Source organism: Saimiri boliviensis, chromosome 4, assembly GCF_048565385.1.
Source record: "Saimiri boliviensis isolate mSaiBol1 chromosome 4, mSaiBol1.pri, whole genome shotgun sequence".
Classification (NCBI taxonomy): Eukaryota; Metazoa; Chordata; class Mammalia; order Primates; family Cebidae; genus Saimiri; species Saimiri boliviensis.
The window spans coordinates 99,498,832-99,521,280 of NC_133452.1; the positions used below are offsets into that span (position 1 = coordinate 99,498,832).

The 22,449-nt window shown below is 48.3% G+C and overlaps 1 protein-coding gene across 16 annotated transcripts in view; it reads right to left on the minus strand.

The window, feature by feature from the left end:
* TCP11 (t-complex 11) overlaps positions 1-22,449 on the minus strand; it is a 144,487-nt gene that overhangs the window by 49,375 nt on the left and 72,663 nt on the right. For 8 of the 16 annotated variants that reach the window (XM_074397944.1, XM_074397945.1, XM_074397946.1 and 5 more), the window contains one exon: positions 12,760-21,283. The gene's annotated coding sequence lies outside the window, so the exon portion shown is untranslated. The remainder of the gene's footprint in view (positions 1-12,759; positions 21,284-22,449) is intronic. The other 8 variants (XM_074397947.1, XM_074397943.1, XM_074397942.1 and 5 more) reach the window with 8 other exon arrangements.

Here is a 22,449-nt window from a genome sequence, read left to right on the forward strand (position 1 = left end):
GGGGTTTCACCATGTTGACCGGGATGGTCTCGATCTCTCGACCTCGTGATCCACCCGCCTCGGCCTCCCAAAGTGCTGGGATTACAGGCTGAGCCACCGCGCCCGGCCGAAGGGAAGGACTCTTATCCCCATTCTACAAAAGGCAAAACTGAGGCACAGAGAGATTACTTCATAGCTTACTCAAGGCCTGAGTTCTTTAGTGTTAGTGAGACCACTGCTCACAAAGTGGAATACTGCCTGTTATACCTAACAGAGTGCTGGACACGTAAGTGCACAACAAATAAGTTGCTTGAGGGGTTCTCAGACTGCCGGATTTGCCCAACCAGGAATATAGACGCCAGGAGAAAAGGGTCCAGAGCAGACACAGACAGGGGCCCCAAGCTGGGGGAAGTCACCAGGTCCATTGTAACAAGCCAACGTGGTGCAGGTTTCAGAAAGGTGTAAGTCTGGGTCTACTCAGGGTGACCGCATTTGGGACCCATGATACTTTGTCAAAAAATATTTTCCTACCAATTCATGGTACCTCAAAGACAATCTGAGCTACAAGGTTTGAATGCTGACCTATGGGAACTCCTGGGATGGTGCCATGGCTTATGGTGGAGGATCGTGCTATTTACTGTTGCTATTCCAGGCAGTCAACAAACCAAGGATCAGAATGAATCAACATACATCAAGACTCTGGCCCAAGCAGTCCTCTGCGTCCACCTAGGAGCCAGAAGGGAGACTGAGACCCATGGAGGAATGATTTCACACTCCAGCACTGTGACATCACAGCCCAGGCTCTGACACAGGAAGGGAAGCAGCTGAAACGTGGGTTGGGGAAGCCTCTGGTCAGAACAGAAATATCTTCAGTAACTGCTACTGGTGATAGAAGGGGAAATGGAATTTTGTTTAAATATTATGTTGTTTTGAAAAGTCTGACTAATGTGAAAGTCCCTATTTAAAAAGGAGTTGACTCTACATTGAAATTGGTTGGTGTTTCCACACCCACATGTTGACTAAGGCCTTGAAAAACAAACTTCCTGGTAGATCCTGATGCAAATCACCTGGGAGCAAAGGCTTGAAGGTACAATCTGTGAGCTGTGAGCAGACTGGCCTAGCCAAGAAAAATCCTGGGTCTGTGTTTATGAAAAGGCAAACAGATCCCAAAAGGAGGCCCAAGCCCTAGCTGGCTTTGGGCACCGGCCCTCCAGGAAAGAACACACAGATTGGAAGGAGGCCCTAGCACACGTCTCTGGGACCCCATTTCAGAGCCCCTCTCAGAAGCACAGAGAATGAGGGAAGAGAGGAAGGGCCACATGGAGCCTTCTCTTACTGAGCATAAATGTGTGTCATTCACTGAATCTTTAGCACAGCCCCATGAAGCATGGAAATTCATCACAATGTCCATTTTTCTGATGTAGAAATAGGCTCAGGGAGTTTCAGCAGTGTGACCTATGTCCCAGTTTGCCCCAAAGAGTTTTGATTTATGCTGCTGTCCTAGCATAAATGGTAACAGCCTTTCCTGTCATTCTTACAAGGGCCCCCATTTAACAATCTAGGTTACGTGACTTGCCCAAATTCACCCCACTAGTGAGTGGCAGACTTGGGATTGAAATCTGATTTTCCTCTGCTCAGAAAGCAGACCCCAGGGCAATTTCTCCTCATTCACAATAACAAAGGTGGTTCAGGGGCATGATGTGCAAAGTCTCCGCAGCCCTTGGGGAGCTGAGAGCCTGCTCTCCTTCTCTCTTTCACTAAGGGCCTCTCCAAGCCTGATTGTGTCTCTGTGCAGGAAGGAGCCTACTGTGGCATTAGCTCTCAGCAGACAAAGCACACATGTTCACCAGCAACACACCTTGCTGTGTTTATTTTGTCTGCTGAGCACGTTTCTACCAGCTCCTCCACAATAAAAATGCAAGATGGGGCTTCCCCATTTGGGCCACCAGCCCAGCTCCTGAGCCCTAACCTCAGCCAGCACCGCTTCACCCAACTGAGAAGACCCCTTTCCTTGGAAGACTGCCCTGGGGCCAGTCCTCAGCTGTCCTTCCATGACCTCTTTCTCTAACACTTACCTTGAGACATAGTGAGGAGTTGTCTGTTTTCCCAAGTTCCTCTGCAACTCATTACATTTTAGGACCACAGAATCGATCCAATCTAAGTTCATTTTTCCAGTGAAGAAACCCAGGTCCAGAGACATCAAATGACTTGCCCAAGAGCACACAGCTGAAAGTTGAAGGCAAAAGACCAGGTCTTCTGACCCTGAGGCTAGTTTCTTAAAAGCTGTGTTAATTCTCACTTTGGCCTGAGACCTCTTGGTAGGGGGAGACCTCCAGTAATATACCTGGAGAAGGCCTTTACATGAGGATGCTTGGATGCCAGAGACCAAGATTTGTCTGCATGACCCCATCCCTCAGCCCATCTGCTAAAATCTCAGGATCAGCAACCTGCTGGGTGGTTACGCAGAAACATCCCTAAGTAAAAGAAATCACTACTCCTGAGGTGGCTCCTGTCTTCAGACAACTGGCTGCTAGAGATCCCTTCTGATCATGGAGTAGAAGATGGTTTCCTTTCACCCACTGTAGGGCAAGTCTGGGGCCCCTTCTTCACACCCTTAAAGTTGAAGATTCATAATGACTGCTCTTTTGATTGTTCCTCACGTGATGTTGTTTTGGAATATGCATTTGGAATGCAGACTAGATGGTCAGACCTGAGATTGAAGCCTACCTCTGCCTTTTATCTGCTGTGTGGCTTTGGGCAAGTGACTTAACCTCTCTGAACTTCAATTTGCTCATCAGAAATATGCTGAGATCACACTTAGTGTTTACTTCATTGGGTTTTGTAAGGATCACAAAATGATGAGATGATCTACATTACTGGCTAGCTCCAGTATCTGGCACAGTAATCACTTCTAAAGGGGAAAAATTAATATTCTTACTTTTTTTTTGATATAAGGTCTCTGTCACCCAAGCTGGAGTGCAGTGGTGTGATCGTGGCTCACTGCAGCCTCGCCTTGCCAGGCTCAACAAAGCAGAGGCTCCCACCTCAGCCTCCTGAGTAGCTGGGACCGCTGGCACATGCCACCATGCCTGGCTAACGTTTTTTAAATTTTTTTGTAGAGATTGGTCTACTTATATTGCTCAGGCTGGTCTCGAACTCCTGGGCTCAAGTGATCCTTCCTCTTGGCCACCAAAGTGCTGGGATTACAGGTGTGAGCCATCACTCCCGGCCAATTTTCTCACTTTTCCTTAACTTCACACTGTATTTCTCTAAATGCAGCACCAAACTTTTTGATTCTCTGGAAGCTGTATCGCATGACCAACTTTTATCATGAACTGAAATGCGTGTCCCTTTTTCACACACACAACTGCTAACACATTTTACCCCTAGCATGTCCTCTCACCATGTTATTTTGCTTCATTCTTCCCCTCGAGCTTGCAGCTCCCTGGACTCGTGTTCATCCTTTTAGAGGCTGCTTATCTTTCTGGCCCATCAGGACTCTCTTCTCGATCGGAGAGTTGGAGACCGGGGAAGACTATAACCACATGAAAACCACAAAGGCTCTGCCGTGTGAGGCTCCCGCCTGCATCTTTCTGCTTTCCCCCTCCGTGGGTCCTTAAGAGCCCGCCAAGCTGCCCAGTGAGGTGACCCCTTCGAGCCTGCCTGGCTGTATTGACGTTCTACCAGCAATTGTCTAGAGAGGAGCTCTCGTGCTCCTTTTGAAGTTCAGTGGAGTGAGGTGTAATCTGAGTGAGCTGGAACACATTTTGATAACACAGCTTCCATGGCCAGGGCCTCCTTTAGGCAAAGCCATTAACATGGGAAGCGGAGCCAGGCTCAGCTGAACTTTCCTGTCTGGGTCCCCCAGGCCTTCCACTGGCTTTTGATCACAGCGCATTAGGATTTTGGTGCTCAGAGGGATAGCTCAGTGTAACCCCTTCATACCCAGATGAGGAAACTGAGGCCCAGGGAGGGGAAGTCATTTGCCTGAGGTCACATTGCTGGTGAGGCGCAGAACCAGTGCTGGGACACTTGTTCACACTGGCTAGACCCTCCCTGTACTCTACAGAACGGTGGGTGAGCAGGGAGGAAAATGACAGAAAGGATAATGCAAACATGGACGGGTCAGGTTTCCTCCCTGGAGGAGGCCTGGCGGGCCCTGGTGTCCACACACAGGCCAGGTTGGCTGAGGAGGGGAGGATAACAGCTTAAGTCTGATGAGTCCTCACAACCTCCTCAAAGCATGTTTGCATTGTTGGTCTTAACTGAGTCCCATAACAGCAGGAGGAACTCGTCAGGACTGGTGCTTGCTGATGGGGAGTCTACCAGAAAGGTGAATTGACCTGCCCAGGGTCTCAAAGAGCAGGTGGAATGCTTCCATGGGAGTGTTTTGCCCTGGAAAATGGCTTTAAAATCACTAGGGTAACATATGGGAAGTCACAGAATCAATTTAAAGTTGTAAGGTTGCTGTGAGGATTAAATAAGTGCTTAGAATGGTGCCTAAGTAGGGCTGGCTTATGTCATCACCATCACCACCACCATCATCACTACCACCATCACTATCACCATTATCATTACCACCACTATCACAGCCACCATCACCATCACCATCACCACCATATCACAACCACCACCATGACCATCACAAGCACCCCACCATCGCCATCACCAAACACCACTACCACAACCACCACCATCACCATCAATATCACCACTATCATTACCACCACCATTACCATCCCAACACATCACAACAACCTCCACCATCACCACCACCATCATCACTACCACCATCACTATCACCACTATCATTACCACTACTACCATCACTATCACCACTACCACAACCACCACCATCACAAGCACCCCACCATCACCATCATCACCACCACCATCACCATCAATACCACCATCACTATCGCCATCATTAACACCACCATCATTACCATCCCAACACATCACAACCTCCACCATCACAATCACCATCACTACCACCATCACTATCACCACTATCATTACCACTACCACCATCACCATCACCACCACCCATTGCAACAACCACCACCACAACCACCACCACCATCACCACTACCACCACCACCATCACAATCACCATCACTACCACCATCACTATCACCACTATCATTACTACCATCATCAACATCACAACAACAGCCATCACCACCATCACAACCACCATCACTACCATCATCACTATCACCACTATCATTACCACCATCGCTATGACCATCGCAACCACCACCATCATCACCACCACAACCACCATCACCACCATCACCATCACAGCCATCCCACTACCACCACCATTACCATCACCATCACCAGGACAGCTGTTGTTCTTACCCACCCTCAGGACTGATCCAACCAGCAAGGCCTACCCTTCCTCTCTTCCCCTGGGAGAAAGGAAAGCTGCTCTGGCAAAAGGTGGCCTCATTCCCAGACTTCTTGCCCAGACTTCTAATCCACTGATCAGAGGACCTTAGGAGTACCCTATGGAAATTCTAGATCCATGGTGGACCCCCACATTAGGGGAGGTCAGGCTGACATCCTGAGGTGCCCAGCCTGTGTTCTGGCTCTCTAGACGCCCCTCTGAGCTTCCAGAGACCCTGAGAAAAGGGAGCCAGCCTGTCTTACATGTTCCCACATCCTTGTTTTCCGGGGAGGCTTCTCAAGAGTAGAGGGCTGGAGAAGGGCTTTCCCCACTCCTGAATGCCAGCAGGTCCCCCAGAACAAGACACGCAGCCAGTCCCCCACCATCTGGAGAGTGAGTGGGGGCAGAAGGCAGGGGGGACCTGATCTTTTTCTTCAGCCTGGGAATCTCCATGTGCTGCTCTCTAACAGCAGATGGTTCTTCCTAACTACGTCTGCCAGGCTGGTGTTAGAATGAGTTGGCCTTCGTAGGAATCGATGGGGTGAAGAGAGCCAGGGCCTGCTCAGGGCACCAGAGGAACCTTTCCAGAGATTGAACCAGAGCCTTCACGGTTCATCTTTTTGTGTGTACTGTATTTGAATTATTCTTTGCTTCATTCTAGTATCTTAGCTTTTCGAGGACAAAACTCCAGGACATTTTTTCTCTGGGAAACTCTTCACGGCAACTATCGGCTGACTTGTCATTATGTATGCGTAAATGGATGGATCACTTCCGAGCGGCATCCTACATCTCTCCCTCCACCCCTCCATCCTCGAGTGAGCACCACGTTTCAGACCTCATGCTGATCAGCAAAGGCAAAGACAGAGAAGACAGTCCCTCCCTCAAGAAACTCACTCACAGTAAACATCACACCTCAGACCACGTGGTGGGTGCCATCAGAGAATGGTACAGGTGTGTGGAGGGAGCAAGAGGAGAGGGACCCAGTCTGACTGAGAAGGGTATAGTCAGGGAAAGCTCCCTGGAGCAGGGGATATCTGAGCAGAGTTCTGCTGTAGGGCTCTGAGCCAGCAGGTATAGTGGGTAGGGATTTGGAAGGATATTAAAGATATCCCAGGCCACAGGATCTGCCTGAGTCAAGGTGCAGAGGCACCAAAGAACAGATAAGCCTGGGCCACTAGGAGATGAGCAAGCTGAACATGGGGTGTGAGAGGGTAGAGACAGCGCAGGGTGGAGACGGGAGCAAGGCTTCGCGGTGATGAGACAGCTCATGCTGATGGCAGCAGCATCCTCGGTGGAGGCTCATGTTTGTTCAGTCTCTCAATCAAAGAAGCAACACGGTAGGGGTGGGCAGGAGGAGGTGGCGGTCTTTCAAGCCTAGGGCTGAATCCTGACTCAGTCCCGTAGTGGCTGTATGATGTGGACAAGGCACTTAATCTCTCTGAGCCGTGGCCTCCTCTTCTGGAAACACAGGGATAATGGTCCCTCCCTTGGAGAGTTACTTGGAGAATTCACAAAAGCCCCCAGTATGGTTCCTACGACTTAGAAGGGGCTCCAGCTCCATCGAGGCCAGTTAGTCATTCCTTCCTTTATTCATTCTGGTTCTCCCTGCTGCTGGGTCAGTCTCTACAGTCAGCTTATTATGTTAATCACGACATAGGTTTGGCTGCTGTGACAAAGGCCAAGGTAACACTGGCCCCAACAAGACAGCAGGTTATTACTCTCTCACACAGCAGTTTAAGCATGGGTGACAGGGTGCATACGGTAGCTACACATGGCTGGGCACCCCGGCTCCTTCTCTGTAGCTGCTCTGCCACCTTAACACCCAGCTCCCATCTCAGGGCCTAAGATGGCTGCCCCAGCTCCTGCCACTGCCTTCGCATCCTAGCCAGTGGGAAGGAGAGATGGGAAGTAGATGGCTTACTCTTCCAATTAAAGGCCTGACCTGGCATTTGTACACGTCAACCTCCCTGAGTGTTCCAGGTCGCATGCCATTGGCCAGAACTTGGTGACATGGCTATATCTGGGTGCAAGGGAGGCTGGGAAATGTATCTCTAACTCAGCAATGCTCAACGGAGGAGACTTTTTTTTTTTTTTTTTTGAGATGGAATCTCACTCTGTCGCCCAGGTTGGAGTGCAGTGGTGCAATCTGGGTTCACTGCAACCTCTGCCTCCCGGGTTCAAGCGATTTTCCTGCCTCAGCCTCCCAAGTAGCTGGGACTACAGACATGCACCACCACACCCAGCTAATTTTGGTATTTTTAGTAGAGATGGGGTTTCACCATGTTGGCCAGGCTGGTCTTGAACTCCTGGGCTCAAGTGATCAACCCGCCTCAGCCTCCCAAAGTGCTGTGATTACAGGCGTGAGCCACTGTGTCCAGCCTGAGACGTTTTTGGTCCCAACTGGGAGAGTGGTTGGTGGTAGGTAGAGCCCAGGAATTTTGCTAAACATTCTACAATGCACAGGACAGCCCCCTCGCAAGAAAAAATCATCCAGCCCAATATGTTAAGAGTGCCAAGGCTGAGAAACCCTAGTCTAACTGAGCAGCCAGAACTTCTATCATAAAATGGAGGAGAGAAATGGTACAGGGGATAACCAGCAATTTCTGCCATATTTACATATGCTAACGGTTACATGATTGAAGAGGATTCAAATGATATGTTTTCCCAGGGGTATCTCTCTCCAGCAGGGATCAAAACTTTAAGTCAATGGAGCTTCAGGGACTATCAAGAATTAGCTTGCAAGACAGAGAGGATTGTGGTTGGCTAGTCCTGAAATCTCACCCCCTGGGTGGCCCACCAGAGTCACCAGGGAGGCCAGAACCCACAAAGCCTCCCAGGGAGACAGTGCTCCACAGGTGGGGTTCAAAGCCTGGCCTGCAGCGGTTCCCCTTCCACAAGGTTATCCTGGAGATAACTTGGGACCTTTTGAAACACATTTGTGATTGGTTCTGTTTTCCAAGGAGGTGAAATCTGGGCTGGCCACAAAAGAGGGTGAGAGATAAGGGGGCCTTAACTTTCAGGAAAAATACAACAGTAAAATTTTGGGGGTATTCATTGGGCAACAGTAAATTACTTGTCTTAAATCTCTGCATGAGAAATGCCAACACAGAGGAGTAGGGATTTTAATATATTTTGTGAAGCTATCCCTATTCAGCTTGGCTTTCTCAGTATCTGTGGTTATTGGGCATCTACAGCATTCCAGAGACTGTCCTTAGCACTTTATAGATGTTACCTTCTTTAACTTCTCTACCAACCCCACAAAAAAACTGTAACTGTTACCCCCATACAGAGAATCAGAGAGATGAAGTAATTTGCCTGAGGCCACACAGCTAGTAAGATGCAGTGAGACAAGTTTTGGCCTCAGGAATGTCTGGCCCTAAAGCTCATATTCTTCCCACAACTACCTCTTTATCTGCCAGGACGGTCACATGGGATCTACCCTATTGTTAAATGTCTACGCATCCCGGGAAGGAGGTTCACCCCAAGGTTCACCCCATCCCGTTACTCGCTTTTGTCTCACCCATAAATAAACCTCAGCTGGTGGATAAACGGGGCAAAGAATGGAGTCACCTATTCTCTAATGGCCAGCTGGGAAACCAGAGCACAGAGTGGTCAAGTGGCTTGTTCAAAGCCACACAGCAAGTCAGAAAGTAACTCAAAAGCCCTGTCCCTCAGCTTTAACGAATAAACAAACAGCTAGGGTGCCACAGTCCCTACAGCCCTTCAGGTCTTGCCAGGAAAGCTGAGCTATTCATCTGGGGAAGAGGTACATGAGGGAAGAGACACGAGATTTTCATAGCGGTGGGACTCCTGGGGCTGCACAGAGGAAACCAGCCACGAAGAAAGGTTGTTTTTGTCAGCGGGAAGTAAACAGCAGTGACTCAAAGACACACGTGCTCTGAATCCATTGAGCAGCCAGGGCCCATTTTTAGATGGATGCTCTTTTGAGCCATAACCACACCCAGTGCCACAAGCCGGCATTTGTCAACAGGAAGCCCATCCCTGTGATACATCTTGTCTCCCTCCTGCTGTCCGCCAGGGGTGACTGCTGGGGGCCAGTGGGAACCAGAAACAAGGGGCTAAGCCACCAGACTGCAGGAGCCAAGCCCAGGGAATGACCTTCATGCCTCTGAGGAGGGCAGTTGTGTCCAGCAGCCAGACCTCAGATTTTCCCAGGCCAGGTCTACCACGAAGGGGCCTGAAATAGCTCTGAGGTTCTGTGCCCACGAGGCAAGGAGGGCAGGGGCAGGGACTGTGGGCAGTGGGAATGAGCACAGTGCCACTTTGTTGGGGAGGTGAGAAGCTCTGCCTCCACCAGACTGTGGCACCTGCCAGAGACATAGCTGAGCAGGGATGCTGGCCCATGGGCTCAGCTGAAAGAGAAAGTCATTTGTAAGGCTACAAAAAATGGTACCATGAACCTGAAACTAATCACGAGGAAAACAATCAGACAATCTGAACAGAGGGACGTTCTCTCAGATAACAGCCTGGACTCAAAAAGTCAGTGTCATAGCAGCATTATTCACAACAGCCAAAAAGTAGAAACAACCCAAAGGGCTATCAACAGATGTATGAATAAACATAAATAATATTCCACTGTATCAATATGCATATAGTGGAATATTATTCAGCCACAAAAAAGAATAAAGTTCTGATTCATGCTACAACATGAATGAACCTTGAAAACATTATGCTAAGTGAAAGAAGCAAGTCGCTAAAGGCCACATATTATATGACTCCATTTACATGAAATGTTCAGAATAAGCAAACCCATAGAAACAAAAAAGTAGATAAGTGGTTGGTCTGGGCTTGGGGAAACGGGGGAATGCAAAATGACTGCTAATGGGCATGGGGTTTCTCTTGAGCATAAAACTTTCTGAAATTATTAAGTGGTGACAGTTCCATAACTTTGTGAATATATTTTTTAAAAGCCACTGAATTGTACACTTTCGAGGAAGGAATTTTATGGAACGTGAATCATATCTCAATTTTTTTAAAGTTTTAAAGACATTACAACTAAATACAATGTGTAGTCCTTAATTGGACTCTATACTGAAAAAGAAAAAAAAAAAAAAACAGCTATAAGGAACATTATTGAGGCTGGGCATGGTGGCTCACACCTGTAATCCCAGCACTTTGGGAGGCCAAGGTAGATGGATCACTTGAAGTCAGGAGTTTGAGACCAGCCTGGCCAACATGATGAAGCCTTGTCTCTACTAAAAATACAAAAAAAAGCCGGGCGCCGTGGCTCAAGCCTGTAATCCCAGCACTTTGGGAGGCCGAGGCGGGTGGATCACGAGGTCGAGAGTTCGAGACCATCCTGGTCGACATGGTGAAACCCCGTCTCTACTAAAAATACAAAAAATCAGCTGGGCATGGTGGCGTGTGCCTGTAATCCCAGCTACTCAGGAGGCTGAGGCAGGAGAATTGCCTGAACCCGGGAGGCGGAGGTTGCGGTGAGCCGAGATCGCGCCATTGCACTCCAGCCTGGGTAACAAGAGCGAAACTCCGTCTCAAAAAAAAAAAAAAAAAATAAGAAAAAAAGTATCCAGGCATGGTAGTGCACGCCTGTAGTCCCAGCTACTTGGGAGTCTGAAGCAGGAGAATCACTTGAACCCAGGAGGTGGAGGTTGTAGTGAGCTGAGGTCATGCCAGTACACTCCAACCTGGGCAACAGAGTGAGGCTCGAGACAGTTAGAGACATTTGAAAATAAACAAGGTATTAGATGATAGTATCAGTGATGATAGTTCTCAGGTCATATAGGGCAGTGTCTCTGTTCTTGGTAGATACGTGCTGAAATATTTAGAGTCAAATGTCATGACGTCTGCAACATACTCTCAAGTGGCTCAGTATTTACAGCTAACCTCTCAGTTGTGAGAAAGGACAAAGTTAAGAAATTGGTTATTATTTTGTACAGTGTTTAAGAGCATGGGCTATAGAGCCAGACTGCCTGGAAAAACATGTATCTCTGCCCCTTACCAGCTGTGTGACCTAGGGCAAATTACTCAACCTCTCTGTGCCTCATTCTTCTCCCTTTAAAGAGAGGAATGATGATGAAGATGATAACAATAGCAGCATCTACTTCCTGGTGTTATTTGAGTTTAAATGTAAAGCCCTTTGGAGAAGGCCTGGCACACTGAAAGTGATCTGAATGTGTTTAGGGAAAAAATCTGGAACCAGGCTGATCCTAGCAGAGACCAGAACTTCATGCTTCTTCCTCCCTAGAATCTCACAGGCTACCAGGAAAGAGAGCACTTTCAAAAGGGCCAAACTACTGGGAGAGGAATGATAGGTGAACAGGCCAGAGAAAGGGAAGGCCAGCCACAAGGGGCAGGACCTCAGAAATCAAGTCTAGGAGGGTGGGATGGGACGGGAGTGGGGAGAGAGCAGATGTTGCATAGGTCGGGGGGGCTTACAATTGGGTGCCCTGAACCAAAGAAGGGGAGATGGGCTTAGGACCTCCCATGTTCTAGCTCAGGAAACTGGGCCCCAGAGAGGGAAGTAATAAGACCTGGGGCTTACAACTCATAGTGGCAGAGCTGGGGAAGTATTGACGGGACTCCTGGTCCCCTGCTGTACCCTGATAGGAAGCCTCAGGATGTGGATCCTGCTGCAATTGAAAAGAAAAACACCTGGATACTTAAATGATGAGCATTATTAAAATGTTCTCTGAGGGATTACCATTGCTTTCCGTACTTTATCTCTTTCCCACACCATCTCTTGTCCCATGAATGGAAAGCTGTTATTGAAAGGAGACATATTACCTAATATTTATTGTTTCTTACAAGACTAAGAGCCATGCTAGGAAAATTACAAAAACCAGTCAGATAGGTTCTATTCCTATTTCCATTCTGCAGATGAGAAAAATGAGGTTTACCAAGATTAAGGAGTTTGACCGAGGTTACAGCTAATAAATAATAGGACAAGATTTATACTAGATCCTTCCGGCTGCAGAGTTGTACTGTTGATGCTGTACCAGTGGTTTTCAGAGTGGGTGCTTGTGCCCCAGGAGCTGAGTGGGAAGTAACATTAGAATGTCTATTTTTTATTTATCCTTTTAAAATCCCTACATTTTAAAAAGGTTTTTATTTTTTTAGAGATAGGGTCTTACTATGTTGCCCAGGCTGGAGTATGGTAGCTATTCACAGGTGCAATCATAGCTCACTGTAGCCCTGAACTCCTGGGCTCAAGCAATCCTCCTGCCTCAGCCTCCAAGTTTCTGGGATTCCAAGTGTGTGCCATCATGCCCGACCAAATCCCTATTTTTTATGTAGGTCTTATAAGGTACCCAAAACATTAGCCCACTCGTTCATGTGTAAGCAGACTCTATAGGGCAGCCACACAACAGCCCACCCCAGCCCCACTTCCCTTGTTGCCTAATACTTACCCAGACTCCCTTGTGGCCAGTGAAGCCATGTGACCAACATAGCCAATGAGACATCAGGGCACATTCACCACGGGACAGACATTTTGCTTGAAATGGGGCAGACATTTTGCTTCCTAAAAAAGGGACAACAAGTATTAGAACATGACCGGCTAGCTGCTGCCACCCTCCATTTTCCTGCTGAAAAGGCAGATGCAATATTAACATGTGATTCTGAAGGGACAGACGTAAGAACAAAAGTCAACACACTAAAGATGAAGGAACTTCAGAAAGCTGGAGAGATAGCCCAGCCCGTAATGACATCCTTGATCTAATAAAACCACCTCAGACCATCCTCTCCTCTATCTCATTTTAGGTACCAGTAAAGGTCCTCAGAGATCTAACAGTTACTGCCTGGCCTTTCCGTTATTTGCCATTTCATGCAACTGGACTGACTAATGGGAATGAGTCCATAAACGTGCATCTATTAGGGATACGTGCTCAAATTTTTTTTACTGGGATGGAATCATGTGATAGGGATTACAAAATACGGACCCTACCATTTTCTGCAGTGCTCTGGGGCATAGGGGGCAGATAAACACGCCCAAAATGATGAACTCTGTCCCACTCTCTGGAATGTTGGGGGAGTGACGGGGGATTGAAGTGTGTGTTTGTAAACTGGCTCTCAGAAGAATCCAATCTGTGCAAACTGCTGAGTGCTTGGAATTCTGTTTCCCCCCATTAGTTTTGCTTGCCTATAGAAACTCACAAAAGAAAGTGGGCCCTATGTTGCTTCTCATTCTCCAGAACTCTCAGCAGGTTTAAAGCTGCCTTCCTGATGACCCAAGTCCAGCAGGTAGAAACTGAGAGCCGAGAACTGAGGACACGGCCCTCTGCATTCCATGTGAGTGAGCAGAAGAGGAGCAGGAGACCGTGTATCACCAGAAACGAGGTCCTTGCATCTGGAGAGATTAAACAGGGCTGCAGAGGACGGGACAATCACATTGCAGTGGCTTAAACTAGATAGAAGTGTACTCTGTCATGTAAAAAGTCTGAGAGTAGGGAATCTGGATTGATATGGTGGCTTTCTGGTAATCTGAGACTCCACCCCATATATATTTCTGCTGTACCATCCTAGTGGCTTTTATCCTCAAAGTCTCCATATTGTCTGAGACAGTCGCTGAGCTCCAGCTCTCACAGCTGAAATTCTAGGCAATGAGGAAAGTTAAAAAGGGTCCATCCTTTCTACCCCTTTAAGAGTTTTCCTGAGGCCGGGCGTGGTGGCTCAAGCCTGTAATCCCAGCACTTTGGGAGGCCGAGGCGGGTGGATCACGAGGTCAAGAGATCGAGACCGTCCTGGTCAATATGGTGAAACCCCGTCTCTACTAAAAACACACAAAAAAGTAGCTGGGCATGGTGGCACGTGCCTGTAATCCCAGCTACTCAGGAGGCTGAGGCAGGAGAGTTGCCTGAACCCAGGAGGCGGAGGTTGTGGTGAGCCGAGATCGCACCATTGCACTCCAGCCTGGGTAACAAGAGCGAAACTCCGTCTCAAAAAAAAAAAAAAAGAGTTTTCCTGAGGTTTCTGCTTACATATTACTGACTGCAAGTGAATCTGGGAATTTTTTATTTTACCTGGGCACAAGCTGCCTTGAATACAATTGAGGTTCTGTTGCTAAGGAAGAAGTGGATTTGGGGTGGCAACTAGCACCTTCTGCCCTGGTCTCTAAAAGCAAGAGGCATCTCCCGTCAGAGGAGAGACGATGGGACCAGAAATCAAAGGACATGCTCTAACCTCGATGATGAATCCGTGACTTTGAGTGGGTCTCAGAACCTTGCTGAGCCTCAGCCCCAAGCAGAGTGCCATGGGAGAGTGAAATGAAACGATGCTGTGGAAGGGCTCCCTAAACCATTAAGGACTCTTCCCATGTAAGCAATTGCTATTTTTGCTGCTGCTGTCATGAATAGTAACCGTCGCTGGCCGTGCTCTGCGGGGAGAAAGGCGGAGGAGCCTGGAGGAAGAAGGAGGACAGCATTTACTGGGACACATAAAAGAAGGAAGGAGACGCTGCTGCTATAGCTGTGCCTGAGGAACACCTCTGCAACAGGGATCTGTTCCCCCAGTGCCACACGCCCACGTCATGTAAACACCTACAGTCTGGCAAAGGCCCGTGCTGCCTGCTTCACTCCTCAGGGCCCCAGACAGACAGGCAAACAAACCCCAAACTGTGGGGGAAGCCCAAACACCCTGGGGAGAGGGGAAAGCCTTCAGGAGCAGAAACCAAGGCCTGGGTCCCCACAGGGCCAAAATAACCTGCCGATCGAGTCAACTGGACAGCACATTGGTCAAGCCAGTGGGGGAGAAACTGAAACCCCAGCCAGATCTATTATTTAGCAGTTTGTCACAAAGCAAAAATAAAAATTATCCCGTCCCCCCCGACCCCAACCACGGGGTTGTTTGGTGTCAGGCCTCACCTTGGGTCAGCCCAGGCCAAGTTGATGTTTCAGACTGGCTTCCTCCACAGCATCCAGGAGGGTGTCTGGGAGGCGGACTCCTCATGTCGGGAGAAGGGGCAACTTCTCCTCTAGGCCTCCGGGCCCTATGTCCTTGACAGCAGCACCCCAAGGGGCTGCAAACAGCCCGTTTCTGACTGAAGGTAGTGAGAGGGCTCAGTGAGAGCCCTGTGGTACACTTGAAGACCTTTCATGACACAGTCCACCACCAAGTACGCTAAATGCCTACTCCCTGTCTGCAAGCCCAGGGTGATGGTGGGTTTCTGTTCCAGGGGCTGTGAGCTTGGGATCAAGAGCCTCTCTTGATGCCACTGTACCCCATTTCCCCCATGGCTCCCGCTCAGTGTGAGCTGTAGACAGTCTGCTGTTTGGAGTCCAAAAACTAATTGGTTACAGCTCATGGAGGCCTGGGGAGGGGGCAGTATGAATTACGGGCAGTGTAGAAAATAAGTCTTGTTCCACAGTCCCTTTGGCTTGGCACAGGTTAAGTGTGTATAAATCAGGGTTCTGTAGCTTGCCTTTCTAGTTTGTCATTCCCTTCACTCAAGACTCAAACCAGAACTTCAAAAAAAACACAAAGTATTTTCTAGAAGTAAACATGTACGGAAAAGAACACACGTAAGTGCAAAACAGCTGGAGAATTTCCCCAAAGTGCACACACCCAGGTCACAGCATCTAAATCAGGAAGCAGAACGTTGCTAGCCCCAGAAGCCCCTTAGTGCCCCTTTCCAATAATTATTCCCCAAGGGTAACCCTGTCCTGACCTCCAGCACCGTAGATGAGTTTTGTCTGTTTTTGAACTTTGTATAAATGGAAGCATACAGGATGCCTTTTGTGTCTGGCTTCTTTCACACAACATTATGTCCGTAAGATTCACTCAGCCTGTTGTGTATGGTTGTCATTTATTCTCACAACTGCATAACATTTCAGAAGGCATTCATCCATTCTGCTATAGATGGACATCTGGGCTGTTCCCATTTGGGAGCGACCACAAAAGTGCGGCCAAAAGCAGAACTTTTCTTTTCACAATCAGGTTCCATAGTCTTTCCTGAAAAGTGTTTTATTGTGGTGAAATATGTATAACATATACTCTGCCATTTTAACCATCTTTAAAGTGCACAAGTCAGTGGCATAATTACATTCAATGTGTGCGATCATCACCATAATCTATTTCCAAAACTTTTTCCTCATTCCAAACAGAAACTCTGTAGCCATTAAGCAATGACTCCTCATTTCTACCTCTAATCTACTATTTATCTCTATAAATTTGCCTATTGTAGATACTTTACATAAGTGGAATCACTCCATACTTGTACTTTTGTGTCTTCTTTCACTTAGCATAATGTTTTGAAGATTCTCCTGTGTGTTAGCATGGATCAGGACTTCATACCTTTTTATGGCTGAAAAACATTCCATTATATGGATGTACCACATTTTATTTATCCATTCATCTGCTCATGAACATCTGGGTTGTGTCTGCCTTTTGGCTCTTGTGAATAATGCCACAGTGAGCAGTGTTATACACTTACCTGTCTGACCCACAGCCTTCTACTGAGGACTTGCTGTGTGTCAGGAGCTGAGATAGGTACTCACCCAACCACTAGTAGACTGTCATGTGAATGAATTGGAATTATTATCCCCAGGCTACAGATGAGGAAACGGAGGCTCAGAGAAGCCAAGGAACTTTCCCAGAGTCATAGGGCTGATATCAAATTGGCTGAGGTCATGGCTCAAATCGAGACCTTTTGACTTCGAGTCTGTATTCTTTGCATCACTCCCATTTCTTACTTGCAATCCTGGTCATGGAGGAAGTTAGAAGATTCTGGTTTATGACCTAGTTCTTGCCTTAGTTCCACGTAGAAAACTTTCCCTTGGAGCCACTAACCTTGGACTTGGACTTTCTGGAAGCGTTTTCCTCTCTCCTGGCAAACGGCCCAGGACAAGGGAACAAGAGAGGCGTCTTGGCCCTCTTGACTCAGTCCTGAAACTAGTGCTCTAGTTTTGTTGCTGTTGTTTGTTTTTTTAGGCTACGAAGTTAAGTCATATTCCTGTCCTCCTGCCACCAGCCTCCTGAGTGGCCCAGAGCTCAGGCTATATTTCTTAGTTTCTCTCTTGGTACAAAAGACAGAATTTCTGAGACCTAATTTGATTTTTACTCAGGGGCACAGAGAGAACCACTGGATGCAAAGCATCCTCTTTCTCTGCCCTGTCACAGTGTTTTGGTGAAAGACACCTACTGTGTGCTGGGTCGCCTGCAGTTGTGCTCTGGGAAGTGGTCACATGTGTGATGCAGTCCCTGCACTCAGGGTCTCCCTGTCTGGCTGAGGAGGCTGGACACAGCTATGGAAACCTAATGATCAAGCCCATCAAGCAAGATTCTAACTGTACAGGAAGGCCACAAGGAGTTCTGGAGGGAGGGTGTGGCTATGGAGCCCAGAGTTCAGCGTGATGTTTCCTCGCAATGTTCACCATGCAAATGTTTATTGAGCGCTTGCAACGTGCTAGGCTTCTTGCTGGGCCCTAAGGAGCCAGCCACAAACGCAGGGAAATCCCAGGACCTGCCAGAGCTGTTCTCAGGCTCTAAAGTGAGGAAAACTGTGCACAAATCCTGTGGCACGCTGGGCACTGAGCTCCAGACCCTGTGCAGGCGGTAGTCGTCTCTGCTCAGAGTAGGAGCTTTGTGGGCCTCCCACCCAGCATCAGGAGAATAAGGGCCCACGTTGCAGGCCGGCGATCTAAGTCGCGGCCACGGGGCGCCCAGCCGGGGTCCCCAGCCCCACCCCCAGTCTCGCTGTCCCCGTGCCGCGCCACCTCCCCAGGCTGACAAATGCGCCTTTCAGGAGCCTCCGCCCCTGCTGGAAAACTCCCGCGCGGTCGGTCTCCGGGGCGGCCGGCGTCTGCTTTCCTCGAGGTGAGGGATTCCGCGCCCCCGACGAGGTACAGCTGCAACGCGCCCGCAGGCGCCGGCCGAGCCGGGCCTGTCTGTGACTCACCGCCCCCGAGCGCTAGTCTCTGGCCCGCGGGCCCCCAGGGGACCCGGGGAGCCCGCACCTCCTCCCCAACTCCGATCCAACACACTTTTAGATGTTGCATAAATATATACATTCCATATCACACATACTTTTTAAGTCTGTTCTCTTTTCTTTTCCTTGACTTTTCTTGCCCTCCATCTCCAGGTAACTCATACTAAGAGCCTAAAATGAACCTTTCTGTATTTTTCTCCATGTTCATGTAAACATATGCAAACATCTCACTATACATTTACGTATACACAAAGGCATATAAATGGGATATTGTTAGAGATTTTTCTGTATCTTTTCTTGTCCATGACTGGTATGGTTGCATAGCAGTCGTTTCTTTAAAAATTATTATTTACATACAATTCACCCATTTCAAGTTTATAGCTGGATGAATTTGGGTAATTGTACTTAATCAACAGTTCCCTCACTCTAGAGTTCCTCTGCCCCTTTGCAGCAGATCCTCTCTCCTCACCCCCATGGTGTAGATAATTGATTCAACTATCCCCTTCTGACAGGCATCCACTGTTGCCAGTTTTTTGCTATTTTGAGCCATACGGTGATAAAAGTCCTTGTCACATTATCTTTGTGTGCCCAGAAGTTGGATTGCTAGGCTGAAGTGTCCCTGGATTTAATTTTAGAAGATATTTCCGATTGCTTTTGCAGAAGGTCTAACACAATGTCCACGTCCTGGCCAATAGTCGATGAGGGTGCTTTTTCCCCCACACCCCAGCGGCAAATAGATGGCACAGCCCTTGGTGATTTCTCAGTCCTCTGAGACCACCCTGAGGTATCTCACTGTTACTTTAATTTGCACTTCCCCAACCCCTTAATAAACTTGAGCACATTTTCATCTGCTTGCTGGCCATGGGCTTTGCTTTTCCAGCAACTGCATCCTCTTGGTACATTTTTACATGCTTTAAGCATGATGATTCCCACTTGCCCAGAACGGCCGGGGAAGGAGGTGCTTGGAGTTTATGGAAAGGTCTAAATAATAGAGAGTTCCTTCATCTGTTACACCCAGTTATGAGCTTTCAAAAGATGAGACTATAAGCACATACATGTAGTAACAGTATAGAGAATAGGGAGTGGGCTTTGGGGTCACTTATAAGCTGTGTGCTTTTGGGTAAGTTATCTAACTAACCTCTCTGAGCCTCAGTGTGCTCACCTGTGAATCCCAGGCTTGCAACTGGAGATAATGATGATTGTGCCACCTGTCTCTTTAGAGTTGAGGAAGAGGTTAGCAGTAATTTATGTAAGTAACCTGGGACATCACAGATGGCCAATAAATGAAGTCAGGTATTTAAACTGGGATGATTAAAGTTTCCTGTGGACCCAGTGATCAGATGCACAGAAATTAGGGGTTCACAACCTTAGCACTATTCATATTTTAAGCTGGATCATTTTTTTGTTGTGGGTGGGGCTGTCTTGTGCCTCAGAGGATGTTTAGTGGAACCCCTGTTCTCCACCCACTAGATGCCAATAGCAGGCAGGCAGACACACACACACATATACACACACACACTGGTCATAATGATTAAAAATGTGTCTTCCCTATAGCTGTCCTTGAAATGCCCAGCCTGAGCGCAGGGGAGAAGGGGGACACCTACCAGGTGTCCTCCCCATATGTAGAAGCTGCCACATCTGCCCTCAAAGGTCTCATAGTTAAGTGTCCTCAGGCTGAACAGTCTGGGAGGCCAAGGAAGGAGGATCACTTGAGGCCAAGTTCAAGACCATTGACTTATCATTGATTCTTATTTCTCCAGCCAGTCAGACACCACAATCTGTTGATTTTCTGCATTTAGAACCTCCTGCACCTACCTGTCTTTTTCTCTGCATCGTTCTCAGCATTGCACATAAACGGGGGCTTGGTAAGGGAGAGAAGGATGTAGAGATGTTGGGAGTTACGGTCAGGGATGCCCAGCTGGGCCAGGAGACACCACCCCGGGCAGGCACCGGAGGTGGTAACAGTTTTGTTTTGTTTTTTTTTTAATCAGTTAGGACTCTTGTTTACCCTTTGTACCCAGTGCTAGCCTGGTGCCTGAAACACAGTAAGCACTCAAAAATAATATGGGGGTTTGATTAATCAATTGATTAATTAATTAACTTGATACACACACACATTTGCATGCATAGAGATGGCCTCTATTTTTGCCATCCATTCACATACACATTACCTTTCATTGCAGAGACACCAGGTTACAAAGAAAACCCTCAAGGGTTTGCTGTTGACTTGAGCAGTGTCACTTGTAAGAAGGACAAAATATGTATGTGGTCAGCTCGAATCCCAGGCTTGCAACTGGAAATAAACTAACCCCTTGTTGAAATCGCTCAGGAAACCTGAGGGGAGGTGGGAGAGACGGGTGGCAGGAAAATGCCTGAGATCTTACACAACTTGTGCAAACAGAATGACGGGGCTAGGCAGCCCCGGGAGTCCAGGAATTAATAGCCCTGCTGAGGCTCCGGGGCTCCGGAGATGGAGCTATTTAAAGTCAAGAAATGTCATTTCCACCCACAGAGGCTGCTCTAGTTGCATTATCTGGAGCCTCTTCAGCCCTGGTGTTCCGAAAGCCTCCTGGTCTCACCTCCCAGTGGCAGGACTACGGGGCTTATGGCCAACATGTCATCATTGCTCTGTTGGAGGGTTGGGGAAGCTGACCTTAGCCTCTCCCCATTCCTCCTCTCTATTCTGGCCTAGTACAGGCTGAGTGGACACTTGGGGCCCATCTCACCCCTCTGCAAAGGCAACTAAGAGCACTAAGGCTGCTGCCCACATACAGGGGCCAGCCAGCCCAGAAGGGTGGGCCTAGGGTTGGGGCTGGGGAGAGATGGGGTCTGGAGACACAGACCCTTTCCTACCAAAATCATATTCTTGTCCTGCTGTGTGACCTCAGGACATTTGCTTACCCTCTCTGGACCCCCATTTCCTTACCTGGAGTGGAAAATGAGAGTCTTCCTCTCCTTGCCCTGTTTCTGGGGAAGGCCACAGGAGATCAGAGAAGGGATTTCTTTTGAACCTTTAGGAAGAAAAGCACCATAGAAATCCAGGTATTATCTGCAGCCCCTCCTCCCCTCCCTTCCAGGCAAGGTAATCCAGGAATGCTTCCTCCGGAGGCAAGAAGGCAGGAAGCTGGCGTTTGAAGTGTCAGTGGGCTGTAGACTGCATGACAGAGCCATCCAGCACCATGCTCCCGGGAGCCCAGGTTCACATTCTTGCCAGGCATCTAAGGCGACAACTCCCTCACATCCTGTCTGCTCTGATCTTATGTATCTGCTCTGGCTGATGCTGCTGCAGCTTAGGGCAGGTGGGGGGCTTAGAAGCCCAGACAATGTGCCAAAACCAAGTCTGCCCTGCAGGTGTCTAATGCCTAGGGATTGCTGGGCTTTTTTCCTGAAGCTGAGGCCTGGCCAGGAGAAAGCACAGTGGCGCTAAATGAGTTTCCAAGAGAGGTGTAATGAAATGCCAGGGACACCCCAGCCAGAAGTCTTCCTTGAATTCATTGCTGCTACCACCCAAGAGGTAAAAGGGAGCTAGGAGATGTCTTTTTTTTTTTCCTTTGGGAAACAGTAATGAAAATGCAGCCTTCTACTCTCTTAAGTCCCACTTCTCTTGTCATATCTTAGAACTTGACTGAAAGGTATGGATATTTTCCTCATTTAATTTTTTTTTTTTTTTTTTTTGAGACGGAGTTTCGCTCTTGTTACCCAGGCTGGAGTGCAATGGCGCGATCTCGGCTCACCGCAACCTCCGCCTCCTGGGCTCAGGCAATTCTCCTGCCTCAGCCTCCTGAGTAACTGGGATTACAGGCACGCGCCACCACGCCCAGCTAGTTTTTTGTATTTTTAGTAGAGACGGGGTTTCACCATGTTGACCAGGATGGTCTCGATCTCTCGACCTCGTGATCCACCCGCCTCAGCCTCCCAAAGTGCTGGGATTACAGGCTTGAGCCACCGCGCCTGGCTCATTTAATTTTTTAATTGAATTATTCTGGATACACTAAAAGGTATGTATCAGAATAGCCTAGATTATACTGCAGTAAAAGCCCCAGTATCTCAGTGGCTTGACACACTTTTGCTTCTGCTACTTACTGCTTCTCACTTCAGCTCTATGTCCTTTGTGGATGGGCAGGGGGTTCTGACCACTGAAATCACTTAGGGACCCAGGCTGGTTTCTCTTATCCAC